A 16,672-nucleotide genomic window follows, 5' to 3' on the forward strand; every position below is an offset into this window, starting at 1 on the left:
AGCATAAAGGGCTTGACTTTTTTTTTTCTGTGCAAATGTATATAGACTGCACACAGTCTAAACCCCTCATTTATACTACAGCCTTGACAAAAAAGTGTTCAGTTAATCTACAAAATGTAGAGTCATCACCTCAAAAAACTAATTCAATTCTTTAAAAACTAGGAGGAAAATAAATATGGTGCAGTAAAATTGTTGAGTAGAGGAATCTATCTGGACATTTCACAAAACATTTCATTATGCTGATAATTCCCAGAAGTGCTCTCAAGAGTGCTTTAAGCTGAGGATTACTGCACAGGATCTGATGGACTTTTTTGTAGCTCCTTTAAAAGGCAGTGAACCGTTTTTCTATTTTATTTAAATAATGCCCCTTAAAATGGATTTTTAGAGGTATAATAACTCCTTAAGAGTCAGTTATGCTAAACAGTTTCTCTTGATAGAAATGTTGTAAAACTCGTTAACTGCACAATTTCAGATGCCGGCTTGGTGAACACTAACTGACATGTGAATGGCCAGAGTTTGTAAAATAAATTGAAATAGTTGTTGTATCACACAGCTAGCAATGCACGAGCTGTAAGTCACAAGGGGCTCAAACCTGACAGAAAATTACTTCAAGATGAATGAAAAGTGCTTGTTTCTCTTTATTAGTTTTTAAAGAACAGTGAAAATGTTGAATTGTTTACAGAAGGGTTGATTAAATGTGGCCAGTAGGGCCATGTCCTTACTGCTAACTGTTAGCCTTCCCAGCACCCCGCTCCTTCCCTCCACCCCATGCATCTTCTTATAGACTATAATGGTCACACATCTGTGTGTGAAATGTGCTCATTTTGACATTCCTCTGCTGCTCTGAGCTGTTGAGGCCTTTGTTAGGTAAAATACTGTTGTCAAGCCTAACAAGCAGGTCATGCAATTTGTTGGACACTGCAGCAGAGAATAGCCCTGCTATTCTGCATCTAACAATGCTTGGTTCAATATCCAAATACATATGTATTTTTTTCCTTTGTTCGACCCTGATACTTTCAATATTTTGAAGAAATGCATATTTTGCAGTAAAAAAATCTGAAATGGGCTTGACATTGCAGCACACTGTCTGTTTTATTCTTTTTTGTTAGACATATTGCAAAGGGAGAGGGGAAAAGAGACTTTAGCTGTCCTTTTCTGAGCTAAATTCACTTTCTACGTTGTACTAAAGGCACAAAGAAGAGATGCATCGTGCCACACCATATTCTAGCAGATTATTTGGTCTGCTTTCAAAGCAATTCAAATTAAGGCCACTTTAGGAGAAGTGGTATTTGCACAAGATGGCAACAACAGAAAATGTCCCTTTGAGGCAGTGACTTTAAAAACAGCTTAAAGATCAGGTTCATTTAGCAGCAATCAGGAGAATAAAAACCACTGGGTATGTTACTATGGCTGTTGAATAAAATTGTCTTTTTTTTTTTCTTTCCATCCTGTTCCATAGCCTTCATCCCTTCCCCCTCTTCCCCAGAAGAAAAATCAACCACTACTGTGCAAGGGTTTGAATGCTATTTGTGGCAATCTGTCACTTTGCATAGTGTTCCACCCTGATGTGAAAGCAAGATTTTCTTTTTTTTCTATCTGCAGAACATGCTTTTCCAGGCCTATTATGTGTATAAACAATGGCATATGTAATTACCTTTCTGGGATGGCAATTATTTCTCTGCATAACAACTGAAGTTAAGGCAATTGATCCTGCTGTCCTCCACCTCCAAATAAAGGCTATCCTAAATATCAAACAAAAAAAAAATCATTTTGGGATGAAATCAAGGCTGCTTATGTCAGCCTAGTAAGGGACAGATACTATCACTGCAGCCTCTAAATGTCAGCATGATCTTTTTTTTTCCAAGCAGTAATTGCTTTACATTTTGTTTCAGATTGAGTCATTTCAACCTTTGCCTACAAGCCAGTTTTGGCACCCCACCTCCTTATACTGAAAACTTTTGCACTTTTGCTAGGGCGGATATCCTTGGCAATTCTGTGGGTAAGAAAATACCATACCTGTCATGTCAAAACTGTTGGAGGGTGCGAAACGCTGACTTTCTTGTCTTGCTTCAAGCTACAGGAGGTTATTTAAAGTGGTGGGCTGAAAGAGTGAGGGATGAAGGAGAGGTTTGTTTTCCTTTCCCCCATTAGGTCCATCTTGCTGTGTATGATTACAGTCCTCAGTGCTACTGAGGAACATCCGTACCTTCAACTGGACAGATCTGGACAGATCTGCCTGTGGAGAGATCTGTCATTTTGTCACTGTATCTCACAATTTAACCTACCTTAAGGTTTCCACTATTGCTTTAAATCAAGGGCCTGATCCTACAAAGCAGCATGGCTAGGTTTGTGATTAGAATTCAGGTCAGACTAGACTACCCTAGACCTCTTAACACTGAGCAAGGATGGTCCCATTCCTGGTCCTCCATTCAGATACCCAGGGATGCTATTTGCTTCCTCCAGTGAAAACCATGAATGGCTAGATCCAGCATAGGCAACAGAGCCCCAGCAGCAGCCAGGAACTGTACTTGATGTAATTCAGGCTCATTAGAGCAGCCTCATCATTAAGCAAAATATCTATGCAGATACTACTCACCCATACATTTACAAAAACAGCCTAAACTACCTTTTGTACCCGGAGAAGAGGAGGGTATGGTACTGGTGCCACAATGAAAGTCACATGGCAGCATGTGGTTCTTCTTCATTGTTGCAAATTGAATTTACAAAATGCAAAATTTGTTTATGAGCAACAACATATGGATATTTAAACATATTTAAAAGGGTGTCTTCCATCCTGAGAAATCCTGTATTAAGCTTAAGCAAGGACTTTTCTGAGTCTTTAGTATACACTTAATTCTCAGGAATTAGGGCCAAACTGAAGTGGATTTGTGCAAGTTCCTTTTGCACCTGACAATGTTGTCATCAGTGTGCCTAACAAGGTAGTCCTAAATGACTACCACAAATAAAGGGTGTTTTAGTGACAAATGCTTCATTCTCTTCTACACTGTATGCACTGGGAGACTAGCTGCATGAACACCTTTCGTATGTTGTGTGCTTATAAAAATTAAAGAACAAAGGGAGAAATAGGACCAAGAAGAAGCATACACAAAACATAAACTTAAAACCTAAGTGCCCGCTTCCTTATGGCATATATACAGGCCTTTTATTAACTGGTACACACCCCAATTTTCCCTTTATCTGTCAGAAAAGACACTGCACAGAAAGAAAGAAGTAGATGAACAAGTTAAAAATTTCCTCTCTTTCCCTTGTCCTCTCCAGTTCCTTTGTTGAAGGGACAGTAAGTAGCAAACGTACATAGCATTCATGCATACATGAATGCATACATGCATTCTCCAGCCCAGGGACAGCATCAGCATATTGATTGAATCGAATGCTGTGAGTAGATTTCCCAAATTTATATCTAGTGATGGTGTCAACAGAAGGGAATAAGAATTAATAAAAGTCATTCAGTTTTGTCTGTCTGGTAATGGATAAAAGAGAAACGAAAATCTCCTACAAAATGGAAATGACAAACAGCTCTGCTAGGGAACAAAAACACAGCTTTGAAACCTTTCTTTCTTTTGCTTTCAGTAGACATGAACATAAATCGCAAGAGCCAAAACTGGGGACATATTAATCCTGACACCAGGATCTTTCTCTAACTCTCTTCCTTGCCAGTTTGAGTAGGTGGTTTTGGAGTTATCTCAAGCGCTGATTCCATCATTGCTTCAACAGTTAATGCACTTTCTCTACAAAAAGCCATTGTCTTGAAGACAGTTCTGAGGGCCATGTTCACCTCTGCGTCTGTGCAAACAATATCTTTATAAGTCTTGATCTAAGGTCTGTTAATGGGAAGGAGAAATAGGGTATACTGTGAGAGGATGATAACACCCTAAGGTGGTGGTACCAGAAGCTGGTGTTACTCGGCATCTATCTTCATTTACAGCTCTCCTTTTCTATACTTTCTTTCCTAAGAGGATCTCAAAACACTCTGCTTGCATAAATCAGGAGTCCTAGCCTTATTCTGGAATAGAAAAGTATTATTAAAGTATATTGATATATAAAAGTATATTAAAACACTTGTTTTAGGGTTAATACACTGAAATGCAGAAAAAAAAAAGTCATTATCAAGAATAACAAAACGTTGATGCTAGAGCTGAAAATAGAATAACAGATCTAGACTACAGATAAACAGATCCCCTCCTTTTCTGTTTTGTACTGTTATGGGTAGAGAGTAATATCCAAAGGTCACTGAGTTATACTGTTCCTATGTATTAAATACCTGTTTGCAGGATCAAGATACAGCTGTGAAGCCATCCTTCTCCGCAAAAAGATGTAAAATACATGATTATTTTATCTGGATTGCTTTTTCCTAGGAAATTTGGTCAGAAAGAGAAACTAAAAGCTCTAAGGGATCTGAGAGGTTCAGGTTCTGAGACCTTTTTAATAGAAAACTGCTTGAGAGCTTTGTATTCAATATTATTCATTTTCCTTTGTGAAGATGTGATTGTTTACCTCCCCTACTCTGTCCCCTAAAACTGGGAGTGGATCCAGATTTTTTTTAAGTAGTATTGTTCTTTGCCCAGCTACATTAGTATTATAACATTTTGTCCGGTAAATAGAGAAAATACTGCTTCTCACTTGTTTTCATAGTTTCATCTTCCAGAAAATACCATTGATGACAGTAATACTGTCTTTCTGTAAGACACCAGGACTTCTCCTCTTAGGAAGCACCTAATAAGCACAGACCCCTTGCTACTTTTATTTCATCTCAGAGTATGTCCGATTCAGCAGTCACTGAATTCAATCTTATCTGATCCAATGGTGGGCTTTGACAAACTGCATAAACCTGGCATTGAGGGGAGGACATGTTATAGTTACTAGTCAGGATGTTACAACTTTCCTCATTGTTTATTGCAGATGGGGTAAAGTAGCACAAGCAGAGAGAGCGAAGATGAAAGTGAGGTTAGTTAAACGCTGAGCTATTTTGTGCTGAAAAAGAGTGATAGTATCAAGCCAACAGTTCAAAGGTTCAGTGCAAATACTCTTTGGCTGTTTGGTTTTTCAGTCGTAACACTGGTCAGTGAAAAGATATCAAACATCCCATGTAAGACAAACTCAAATTTTACAGAGGAAAGCCACACATAAAAAATGGCCGCTGTTCCCTCATGCACTGATACTTAAAAATTTAAACCTTTTTGACCACTATAAACATTATTTCTGATTTCCTTTGTCTATAAGTTGCAGGTGGTTTATGTCTTCCCATGACCTTTTTATTCCAGTTTTCTTATCAGCAATTAGTTACACGGTAATTCAAATCCAATTTCAATATTGACTGCCAGGCTGAAAGCTCTGTGTCAAATTCTGGCTCTCTAGCATTTTCTGGTTCCATTAAGAACTTATGAAACATTAAGACTTAGGAAAAAGAAGGGAAAAAATATCTAGGGAGTGATGTTAGTGAGTCAATTATGCTTATGTTGCATGGTCCTCTAAGGTCACATTAAACTTGTATTGCTCCTAGTACTTAAAAAGGAACATTTCTATTAAAAATTAAAGCAGGTGAAGAGTGTCTATAGTGCATAAGATAAAATTTATGTTTCTTATGTGGCAGCAGATCACAGCTTTGTCCATCTGCACAGAGCATACATCCCTCTGATACATGAACGATTTCACCACCATTGCTAGGCCAACACTAAATAACCTTCTTTGGGACTGATCTTTACCTGTTTCTGCAGGAAAGCCTTGCTGAATCCCAGCGGTTGCTTGGCCCCAGTATCCAGCCAGCTGGAAGGATGGTACTGGGAGGAACTGCTTTGGTGATGCTGTATGGTGATGCCTTTCATCAAGTGCAAGGCCAGCCCAGGCCAGGTCAAGCTCAGAACAGGATACATGATGATATGAGGCCACAGGTCCAGTTGGAGTGACATAAGTGATGAATTCTTCCTCTAGGGTTAAGCCTTACTGCCAGCTTGGCCTTAACAGGACAGTGAAGTGTCTCCAGTCAGTTCCCTGTGTTGTAATCTCCTAGAAACAGAGAACAGAAATCTTGATCCTACGTTTGTACAACGATGAGCACAGAGGGATGCTGTCCTCTGGCTGCGGCATGGTGTCCCACTTGAAATATTTAAAGTAATGTATGAACACCCAATACTGAACTTGCCAGTATTGCAGAAAACTATCCCTAACAATGGCCTACAGTCCATAATTAAAAACCTATTCCACTGACAGCTTAAATTTCTGCTTTGGAGAGTAGCCAGGGAAAAGCTCCACTGCATCAGCAATTTGTCTCCCTGCTCTGTATTGCAGTTTTGTTTTGTAACAGATACTTATGACACAGATACTTATCGAAAAAAAGTGAGCTGGTGGGTGTATTTTTGTCTTCTGCTCTTGCAATCATTTTATGCCCTGCCCAGAGGTACCTTCAAAGAGAGTATCCTTTTGCGTCTACTTTACATCCCTCCTGGTGAATGCCCTCTAGTGTGGTATGAGCAATTTCTCTGGTGTTTTCTTCTGATCAGTCCTATTTTGGTTAGATGTGGGACTAAAATTTAAAACTGTTCAGGCTGATGAGGATCGGTGTATGGAAAGAATCTCATATTCTTCTATTTAGCAATGTCACTGAAGGTGATAATGGTATGGCATAGCTTTGTGTGCAGCTGCTTGACAGGTGGCTAGAAAAATAAGCTAATATTCTGATATCACTTGTAAGGAGAAATAATTGATTCTATCTGGCTTGAAAAACACACCCTGCTTTCCTTTCTACCTGCGTATTTATGAGGGTTTTCCCAAATTGTTCTTGTGCAACTAATGTAATCTGAAAACACTAGAGTCACTGTTCTGCATCTGGAATTACATTGATAATAAAGTGAAAAAAATCAAACCGATCTGAATTGTATATGTAAGTACATTAAATGGTCTGGCTGAGATTCTTAGGACAGATCTACTTTCCCAAATTTTTGGACTACAATTCTGCTACCTGTGAGCCAAATCCTACTCTCGCTTTTAGATGTCCTTGTCTGACAGGCTCACAACTCTGACATTTTTGAGAGAAGTTCTGTATTAAAACTTTCTGTGTTCCCAGAAAGCAGTACCTTCCTTCTCCTGTGAAAGTTCATGTCCTCAAGGCATCTCATAATGCCAGGCATTAAGAAAAATATACCAATATTGTAAGACCACACCAGCCACTTGGGTCCTGAGGTTTTAAAGATGGTATAACCTATTGATCTGAAGAGATTCTAGGTGTAGTACCAGCAAAATAAAGATCCAGGAGATTATTTTTTTTATTGTTTGAGTAGACAGTTTGACAAGGTGTAGTTCATTATAAGGTTTGTCAAGTAAACAACCAGCAAATTTTTTAGTTAAAATTATGAAGGAAGCAATGATAACAATTAACAACTCTCCTGTATGTCAGAAAAGGTCTCCAGTATCAGCCATCCTTTTTTACTTCCTGAGAATGAGCTCAGTGTTTCCTTTGTCCCTGAATGTCTCTCTCAGTTTACAAAAGGAAGTCTAGGGTCTCCTTCAGATGCTGAAGTTGTCCCTAATTTTACCAGCAGAGCAGGCTGGGCCCTTTGGTAGAGTTTGCTCTGCCGTCTCCCACAAGGCTTCCAGGATTTCTACCCTCTTAATACATTCCTGGTCAGGGGAAGGAGGCTCAGGATCTCACTGGCACTAGAAGCCATAAAGATAGGTCCTGTAACAGTAACAGCAAGGCAGAAATGGGTACTTCTCAGATGACACCAAAAAAGTAATTTTATTTAAGAAAATATTCATTCATAATTGGGCCTCTGTCACTTTAAATTTTAATGGTAATAGTACTGGAACTTTAAATTACAGTTTTCAGTGGCTTCATACTGAATCTCTCAATTACCCTTTGTAACTCCCTTCCCAGAGTGTGTGCACTGTGACATTGATATTGCCATTTAAATCAAAAATTACATCTGTGTACACTATGCAGGGATCCTACCTGTCTCCAATGCCAGCAAGTGGGCAGATGTATGAGGAGGTATCACTCCAAGGTCTGAGCCAATCCTGGTAGCCTCATAAAAAAAATTGTACGTTCCTGGCACGGATACAGGATCCAGCCCACCCAGAGAATGGACTGGAGGATGCTTCTGCAGGTACAGCCTTTGGTGAAAGGACAGGCATCCCCGAAAGAGGCAAGACAACCCTGACAGTGATTGTTATTGCAATTATTATTGCAGTAGCTGTTGAGGTTGCCATTGCACGGAGATGCTGGAGCAACTAGAGATGGCAAGGTGTCTTGCAGTTGGGATGCAAACAGAGAGTGGGCAAGTATTTTCCTTTAAAGAGAGCGAAACTATATAGAGTGACCCTAAAGCATGTGGGGAATTAAGAGTGGAGAAAGTTTCAGGTGTGTCACATTCTGATGTAAATTAGGCCCATATTATGGATTTTGTCATTGTTACTGAAAGCTCTGTTTTTATCATTAACCTGCCATTGTGGTACTTTTGCATACCTGGTGCTCTGTCCCTTCATCTGCAGCTCCAGTCCTGAGGGACTATGCTTGACCTAGAGACAAGCACAAAGCTGGCAAGGAGAATGCTCAGTTCCATGTGACCAGAAAATACACTTTTAAACCCTGGAATGGAAGAAGGTATCAAAAATGATTGCTGTAAAACAGGTTTTTACGAGTAACCAGCTTTGAAAATGTATGAGATTGCTGCTAAGGAAAAAGGCAAATTTTGTGCTGGTTGTACCCTACATTGATGGAAGCTAGAAGACGTTCAGCCTGCAGCTTACAATGAGTGGGAGACCACTTTGTCCTTCCAGCGGCCCTGTCTAGATGACTGGAAATCTTCATACAGTAGCTTAAATCCAGCTGAGACTACGCTCCTGTCTATTCCTACTTCTAGCCTGGATGAAAAGCATGAGGATGGAGGTCACCTAAACTACTCTGTTCACACAGTTCAGAGCTATCTGAATCATCCAAGCTTTCATTTTAAACAAATTAAATGCCTGGCACTTTATGGTTCTGAAGAAACCTCTTTGATATATGGGTGAAGAATGGAGCCACTGAAAGAAGTGTCCACTGCAGATCGAGCGGGAAATGGCAGTGCAGAGGAATGAATGCTTCGTAAGGTAAACAGAAGTGCAAGAGATGGGAAATTTTTCACATTTTATTAAATCAGACTTTTACAGTAGTTGTTGAAAGCAAAAAACACTGAATTATATTTAGATAATAGTTCCATAAATAATGTGTGTTTTCACAGCAGTTGCAAAGTCTGAAATTTATGTGCTAATTACAGACCCCAAATCATCTCTGCACAGATTTGCAATTAAAACTGAAATATTTTCATATACAATGTGAGCCCTGTATTCATAGCAACAGCTAAGAGACATGCTGGTTACAGTTTCCTCAGTAAATATGAATATTTTATGTTTGAACACAATTGTTTCACTATTGTTTTCCTTACGTTTGGTATATTAAAAGCTGGGAGAGTTTGAAGCTGAGTGCCATATTGTGGATTGTTATTCCTTTTAGAAAACATATTCTGTATATAGTAAAGTATATGTTGCAACAGTCTAGGGGAATGACAATCATTGAAAGACACATAGAAAGAAAAAAATCTGCATATGGTTATCTTCTTAATAAATATTGTAAAAATATATACTTTTAAAACCCTGTAGTGACAGCAAAGTGCAGGAAGAATACAAAATTAGGGAGAACATTGAATAATTCAGTAGCTTGTTATGTGATTAGGTCTGATTGGCCCATACTAAGATGCTGCCCATGAAAATGATTTCCCATGGTAGTATTGGTCTTGGGGTGGGGGCTTATGATGTCCATAAAATGGGAGAACAAGACTTACTGGAACTAATAATATCATGCCTGTGCAGAATGATTGATGGTCTTTAAAAAGGCCTAGATTGGTTTCATCTTTCTTCAGATTTTATCACTCACTCTTTCTTAGTCATGGGTAGTCACTAAGGTAAAGAGAGGTAACAAGTGTTTGATGTATAATACTTGAGCCACTTTTGTCAGAACTGCATTTATTTTAAACTGCTCTTGTATTTGATACTCACAAGATGTAGATGTTCTTTATTTTTTTCTCCAGTTGATAAGAACAGATAGTCCTGGGGTTGGATCAAGGGGTAAGCCAAGCTTGTGCTAAAGCAATGGTGCCAAAAATTGTACTAAAAATTAAACAGATCCTCCTTCCTTGCACTGGAACCATTTCCATTACTGATTAAATGGATATAGAGATGCACAGGACTGACATCTTGGAAGAACATCCTATCCTTTATTATTGGCAATAGGCACACACCTTTCAGAATGCTACTTAAGCTTCTTGGAATACATTATCTGTTTCAGTTCACTTTCTGCTTCACAATCTGCAGAGAGCCACTAAAGCTTCTTTTATGTCAGAAGAAATTTCAGATGAATAGGGAAAAAAACACTTAATTTAACCAATGGGGGAAAAAAAGAGTCTTATCCACTTGTTTCTAAAAGCCTACACATCTCCTCAAATATGACAAATCGGGCCAGATATCTTAATCATTTGTTGCAACCATCCTTATCAGTAACTTATTCATAAAAATCGCAGATGTGTGAACTAAAAAATGTTTGGCAGGGTCCCAAAAGGCAAAGAAAGAGTATGAAAGGGTTGATCAAGTAGCAATGCTCATTTGGAAAACTTTCCATTATCCCCATTTGTTCTAACAGAAATAATAAAAGAAAAAAATCTGCAGGACACCAGGTTTCTGAATCCCATCACTGACACACACACACATATTTTTGTATGTATAAGTATGATTATAAGACCATATGCATACCCGTGCCATACACCTGTACTTGTGCATGGGTGTGCATATGGACATGCAGATCCTCTCACTTGTGATGTTTTTGTCTCCTATAGAGTCTAATGGTTTTTTGTTTTGACAATTTAAACAGTGACTCAACACTGTTTAACAAAATCAAGAGCAGTTTTGGCAATTAATTTCTGCCATCAATAGTAGTCTCAAATTGGGCAACTCCCCTTGGAACAGGGAGCAATAACAGCAAAGACTGTGAGAGTGAAAGAGCAAGACAATTCATTAGACAATTCTGCAGCAGCTAAAAGTGTTGAGGGATGTCAGACCGTGTTCCTGTGCTTCAATACTAATGAGAGTCATTGCATATTCATAATCCTAAGTACAGTCAGCTTCTGATAAAAACTTTTGTCATCGAAGCTGCACAGAAAGAGCAAAGCATTGCACACCTCATGTCGTGCCACTTCCACCAAGCCAGAGGAAGAGCAAGATTGATTGTTTTCCAATGCAGCCTGACAGGGAACTAAGAGATACTGCTCCAAGGGTTCTTAAACTAAGCTTAGTTTGATTATAAGGCTCCAAGTAATCAAGAAAAAAAAGAGAGGAGGAAAGTGGGGGGAAGAACATTGTTTTGCCTTGCTGGTGGGTTTGTGGCTAATTTTTTTTTAAATTACTTTTTAAAGATAAAGGTGGCTCTAAAAATGTAGCTTTCCTTATTGAGAGTTGAGGGTAATTATTTGTTAGGCATTTAAAACTGTTCATATCAATTTTTATCATGGAGAAAGGAGAACAGCAGGTGCTAGTAAACTTGTTCCCATGTTGTAAGAACAATGGTGCATGTCTTAATAGATACAAATCTCTAAAACTCTATGAAGTTTCACATCAATATGAATAGTAAAGAATAGTGAACTCAAGCTGGCAGATATTAAAATCAGCTCTGCCAAATGTTGTGCTCCCCAGAATTAACTTGCAGATTCCTTTTATTTTTTTTTTGTCAGCTCCTTCTTCGTCTCATCATTGTTGCCATTTCTATTAATAATTTTGAGGAACTACCCATCTACTTTGTGGCAGTCAAATCATGAAGGTACACAGCTCTGTTAGCCTTTAACCTGTCTACTGGGACAGCTGTTAGCATTCCCTGAAGTCAAAGAGAAACGTATGTTTCAGCACCCACTTTGAAAAAGCCTTGAACATTTTCTCACTCATAAAGATCTCTTCAGCTGGAATGCCAACACATTTCGACATCTATTTGACAGGCAAACAGGCTATGAAATATACATAAAATTAAATAAAAATTAAATAGAACAGGACAGTAACACAAAGGTTTAAAAACATGACTACAGTGCAAGACTGGATTTTTTTCAGTAATTATAAAACTGCACATGTGGGAAAAAAAAAAAGAATTCACAGCTCAAGAGAAATCACAAAGATTAAGGATGGGCAGGTTGCTCTAAACTCTTGAATATCTTAGTCATATGTATACGGTCTTTGAAAACAGAGAAATCTTGTAGTTCTGATTGATTGAAGTAACTGATTATCCACAGATATTTTAAGTGTTGAGACATTAAATTGTCAGCCATATCAGTTTGATTGCAGTAAAACATAAAAACATTTACTTTTGTCTAGTTAGGGAAATTTATTTTTCCCAGAATGACAATCCTTTAAGTAGAAACCAGGCAGCTTGCCAGCTCTCCATGTCGTACACTTGAAGTTTGTAAATGCAACCATATTTTCAAAAGTTTTTCAAGGTCCAGTAAGTGGCTCAGAGGTCTTGGGCAAATAGTCTTGTAATAAACAGATTTCTGTGTACTGCTTCAATCTCCCTTAAGCCTGGTATAGATTAGTATTTATTCATTACAAAGCAATGAATGGCATTAGACAATGGTTTGTATTCAAGGTGTACACATATTCAGAGCTCCTCAATTATGTAAAACATTTCCATTAAAAAACAGTAACTCTTCTTGGACTGAAGCTATAGGAACGAGTTTGATTAATATGTTTTACAAGCCTAAAGTAAATGCTCATCATATCTGCCAGCAAGATGACAGCTTTCAAAAAGGAACCTTTGTTCCTGGGATAAGTAATTTGTGCGATCTTCTTTAAGATACCACACTCAAAACTTTAGAGGGAGAAGGTGTTACATTCAAGAAAAATCTGCTCAAAATGCGAATGCTGTTAAGTCTACTTTGCATTCCAGATCCTTGGTATGCATTATTTGACAGGATAGTGACTTTTTAAAAAATTTGTTGTTCTTGCTTGTCAGAAAGCCTGTGCTTTCCCATTAGGCAGAGGTGTACTTGACAACCTTTTTACCTATGTGCAGGAAAAAAGCCTGGGCATAAAGATTACCAGATGTGTTAAAAAATTACATTCAATTGACTGAAAAAATAAGGAAGTAGACCAAAATTTGGAGAACAACAAAGGAATGATTTAGCCAAATCCATGAGAAGCAAGGGGAACAATTCCATCTTTCTGGGCTGTTAAATGTTTTCTCCTAACTGGAATACTAGCACCTCTGTCACAAAGATTTAGGCAGTGGTATGTTCTTTCTTCAGCATTAATGAGCAAATACCTCAAAAACATGTCAGATGTTGAAAAAATAAAACTGTGGTTATCCATTACCATGGGAAAATATATCCTTCCTGACCTCTTCAGGCAGAAAGGTTACTGTACAGAATGAAGCATTCCTTTTGATTACTTTTAGATAGCCAAACATTGCACTCAGTTATATAATTTCAAAGCTGGAAAAGAGCATTCAGCTTAAGGAGTTATGTGTTTATCTGTTTATATGACTTGCTACAGTGAATAATAGCAATGAACTAATCCAAACTTGTTTAAAAATTCAGTCAAAATATTTGACCAAATGGTGCTGGATTCTATTTTGATTTCAAGCCAGATAAAGGAATTGATCTTATTTTTTCCATCAGTATGCCCTTCTGCTTTTGGTCTGTGGGTCTATGTAGAGCAGGAGATGCTCTTTGTTGTTTGCCTATCTCCACTCAGCTAATCTTCTCTTCTACAGATTTTGGCTAAATCCAAGGTAAGTCAGTCTTAGACTGAGGTCTAGCTGCTTGTTTTGCAATCTGACACACTAAATAAACCTATGTCCAAAGTGTGTCCTTCTCAAAGTGAGGTGAACAAACCTGGATGTGGTCCTACATCCAACAAGTTATGTTTAGTATGATAATGTGACATTGATTCCTATATTATTTACAGGTTTAGAGCACCAAAAAAACCACATCCTTACTTAATTTCTGATTGAGTTATTGCTATTCTTTTAAATATGGTATTGGCTGAACATAAACTAGCTTACAACCAGATCTTGCATGAGTCTCCACTGGCACTACAAGATCCTTGCAGGCTCTGTAGCATTCTCCCACAGGACAAATCTGGAGAGTCAAGCTTGATTTCAGGAGCAGACAGAGCAACAACTTGGGCATGGACAGACAGACAGGTTGCTGTGTAGTGTGGGACCCTGCAAGGAGCTGGCAGAGGCAGTTAGACTCAGTAGGCATCTCAGTTAACCCAACAGCCTCCCACTGACCATATCCGTTTTAGAGACCCTCAGAGCAACTTATTGACAATAGCTAGTTCTTACCTTTTCCATCTGAAGTCAGTATGTATGGACATGGCCAGACAAATACCGCAGAGGTGATCATCTATCCTAACTATGTGCTAGTATGATTTTAATTTACCTTCGTGCTGTGGAGAGGATTGATGCACTAAAAATAATAAATAGTACCTGGTTTAGTCCAAGGTAAGGAGTTCATTCCTTCTTACACAGCAATTTATTTCATTAAACACTTTCTTTAAATTATCCTTACCATAAGATGCTGGAAAGTCCAGGGTTTTTTGTTCCTTGCTCACTTTTACCTCCTTTACCCTAATTCAGTTTCTTTTTAGAAGAGGTATTATTTTAGTCCTTCCAGATTATTCTTCTCCAAGTCCTGCAGTGTTGTCTTATTTAGGAGAGCTCAACAGTTTTCCCAGCACCAGCATGAGTTTGGATTTTCCCACCATTTTTTAAAAGGAACTCAAAACCCTGAAGTTAATAGTGCTAGTGCCTTTCAATCTATGATGGGGAGGTTGTTGTATGTTATTATTACTATCTTAAAGAGGTAAAATATATTTCCACCTATGCATACTGTACTTAATATATTTCTAGTTTCAGAATTTTGGAGGGAGATCATTCAGTCCTGGTAATTTGCTATTACTGAATCTCTCAAATTGCTTCACTGTTTTCATGACACACATAAGCCTGTTAAGGACATATTTTTATTTCCTGTGAAAAATGACCTGGAATAGAATTTAGAAACAAAAATATATTAAAAGCCTGAGAGAGCTGATTTACTGGAAAATCTGAATACTGATAAGTGTTGACAATGAGATGTAACAAAAACCTATAAATATTTGAGGGCTTTTAATAGTAATAGTTGAGAAAAAAATTATTGGCTATGTCATTGAAATATTTATCTTGATATATCTACCTTATAGTAGAAAATGACAGCAGTATTTCAGACACTGTGGTGTGGAAACTGGTCTTGATTTTAAATCTTTAATCACAATTACCAGAAAATATGAAAAAGAAAATAGAGAGATATGTCTGGAAATTTTATTTGAAAACATATGCTGCAGCATCCCAGATTAATTTGCAGAATCCCCATTAGCTTGATAAAAGTCCAGTGAAATATACGGACAGAAATAGCACTCCTTTGACATGGGGATTAATGAAGTGGAGAAAGGAAGAAATGAAAGAACAGGGAAATCGGACATTCAATCCATCTGTCCCCTCTCTTTAGCACATGATATTGTCTACACATGTACCATTTGCACTGGTAATTAATTTAATAATATTGTATCTGTTCTTGTAGATTCTTTGATCTTTCATTCTTAACTGCTCCTGACCTGTCAGTGTCATCTATTTCCGTTACCTGATGGAGTATCAACTCCAAAATTGCTTCGAGTTCTTGAGGCCCTGCCTTAATTTTATACTTTTCTAAACACTTATGAAAACAAATAGAGCTGAAGGAGAATTGTTTCCAACTGTTTTAAGGGAAACATGTAGGCATAGGAGTTATGTCTGGCTTACTCCACATGAATGGCCTTCATTTGGCTATAAACTCAAAGTTCTGTTGAACCAAATGAGACCAAGTAACCATAATTATATCTGTGGAGAGTCATATAAAAGTTTCAAGTCTATTGACTTTGTATTTATTTCCTATTTCACTATTTGCACTCATATTTTGATGGCATATATCTGTGTGGAGTGCTTGACCGGCCTGAAGGACAGGATGTCATCCAGAGAGACCTGGACAAGCCCAAGAAATGGGCCCATGGGAATTTCATCTGGTTAACAAGGGCAAGTGCAAGGTCCTGCAACTGGGCTGGGGCAACCCCCAGCATCAATACAGACTGGGGGATAAGTGGACTGAGAGGTGGGCTTAGTAGAAGGACTTGTGGATACTGGTGGATGAAAGATTGCACATCACCCAGCAATGTGCACTCACAGCCCAGAAAGCCCACTGTGTTGTGGGCTGTATCCAAAACATTGTGACCAGCAGGCCAAGGGAGGGGATTCTGCCCCTCTACTGTGCTCTAGCAAAAGATCACCTGGAGTTCTGCATCCAGCTCTGGGACACCCATGAAGGTAGGTTGAAAGAGTTGGGATTTGCTCAGCCTGGATAAGAGGGGGCTCCAGGGAGACCTTAGGGCACCTAAAGGGGCAACAAGAGAGCTGATGAGGGACTTTTGAATCATAGGACAAGGGTAGTGACTTTAAACTGAAAGAGAGTAGATTCAGACTAGATATGAGGGAGAAAGGTTTTAAGACGAGAGTAGTGAGAACACTGGACCAGAGAAGTGATAGTTGCCCACCCCATCCCTGGAAACATTCAAGACC

General features: G+C 38.4%; 1 long non-coding RNA gene across 4 annotated transcripts in view; it reads right to left on the reverse strand.

Moving 5' to 3' along the window:
* LOC113953580 overlaps positions 1-16,672 on the reverse strand; it is a 49,318-nt gene that overhangs the window by 16,648 nt on the left and 15,998 nt on the right. For all 4 annotated transcript variants that reach the window (XR_003529926.1, XR_003529928.1, XR_003529927.1 and 1 more), the window contains 2 exons: positions 5,724-6,024; positions 1,655-1,742 (listed from right to left, as the gene is read on the reverse strand). This is a non-coding gene — a long non-coding RNA (uncharacterized LOC113953580). The remainder of the gene's footprint in view (positions 1-1,654; positions 1,743-5,723; positions 6,025-16,672) is intronic.

Source organism: Corapipo altera, unplaced genomic scaffold (assembly GCF_003945725.1).
Source record: "Corapipo altera isolate COAL_440 unplaced genomic scaffold, ASM394572v1 61281, whole genome shotgun sequence".
NCBI lineage: Eukaryota > Metazoa > Chordata > Aves > Passeriformes > Pipridae > Corapipo > Corapipo altera.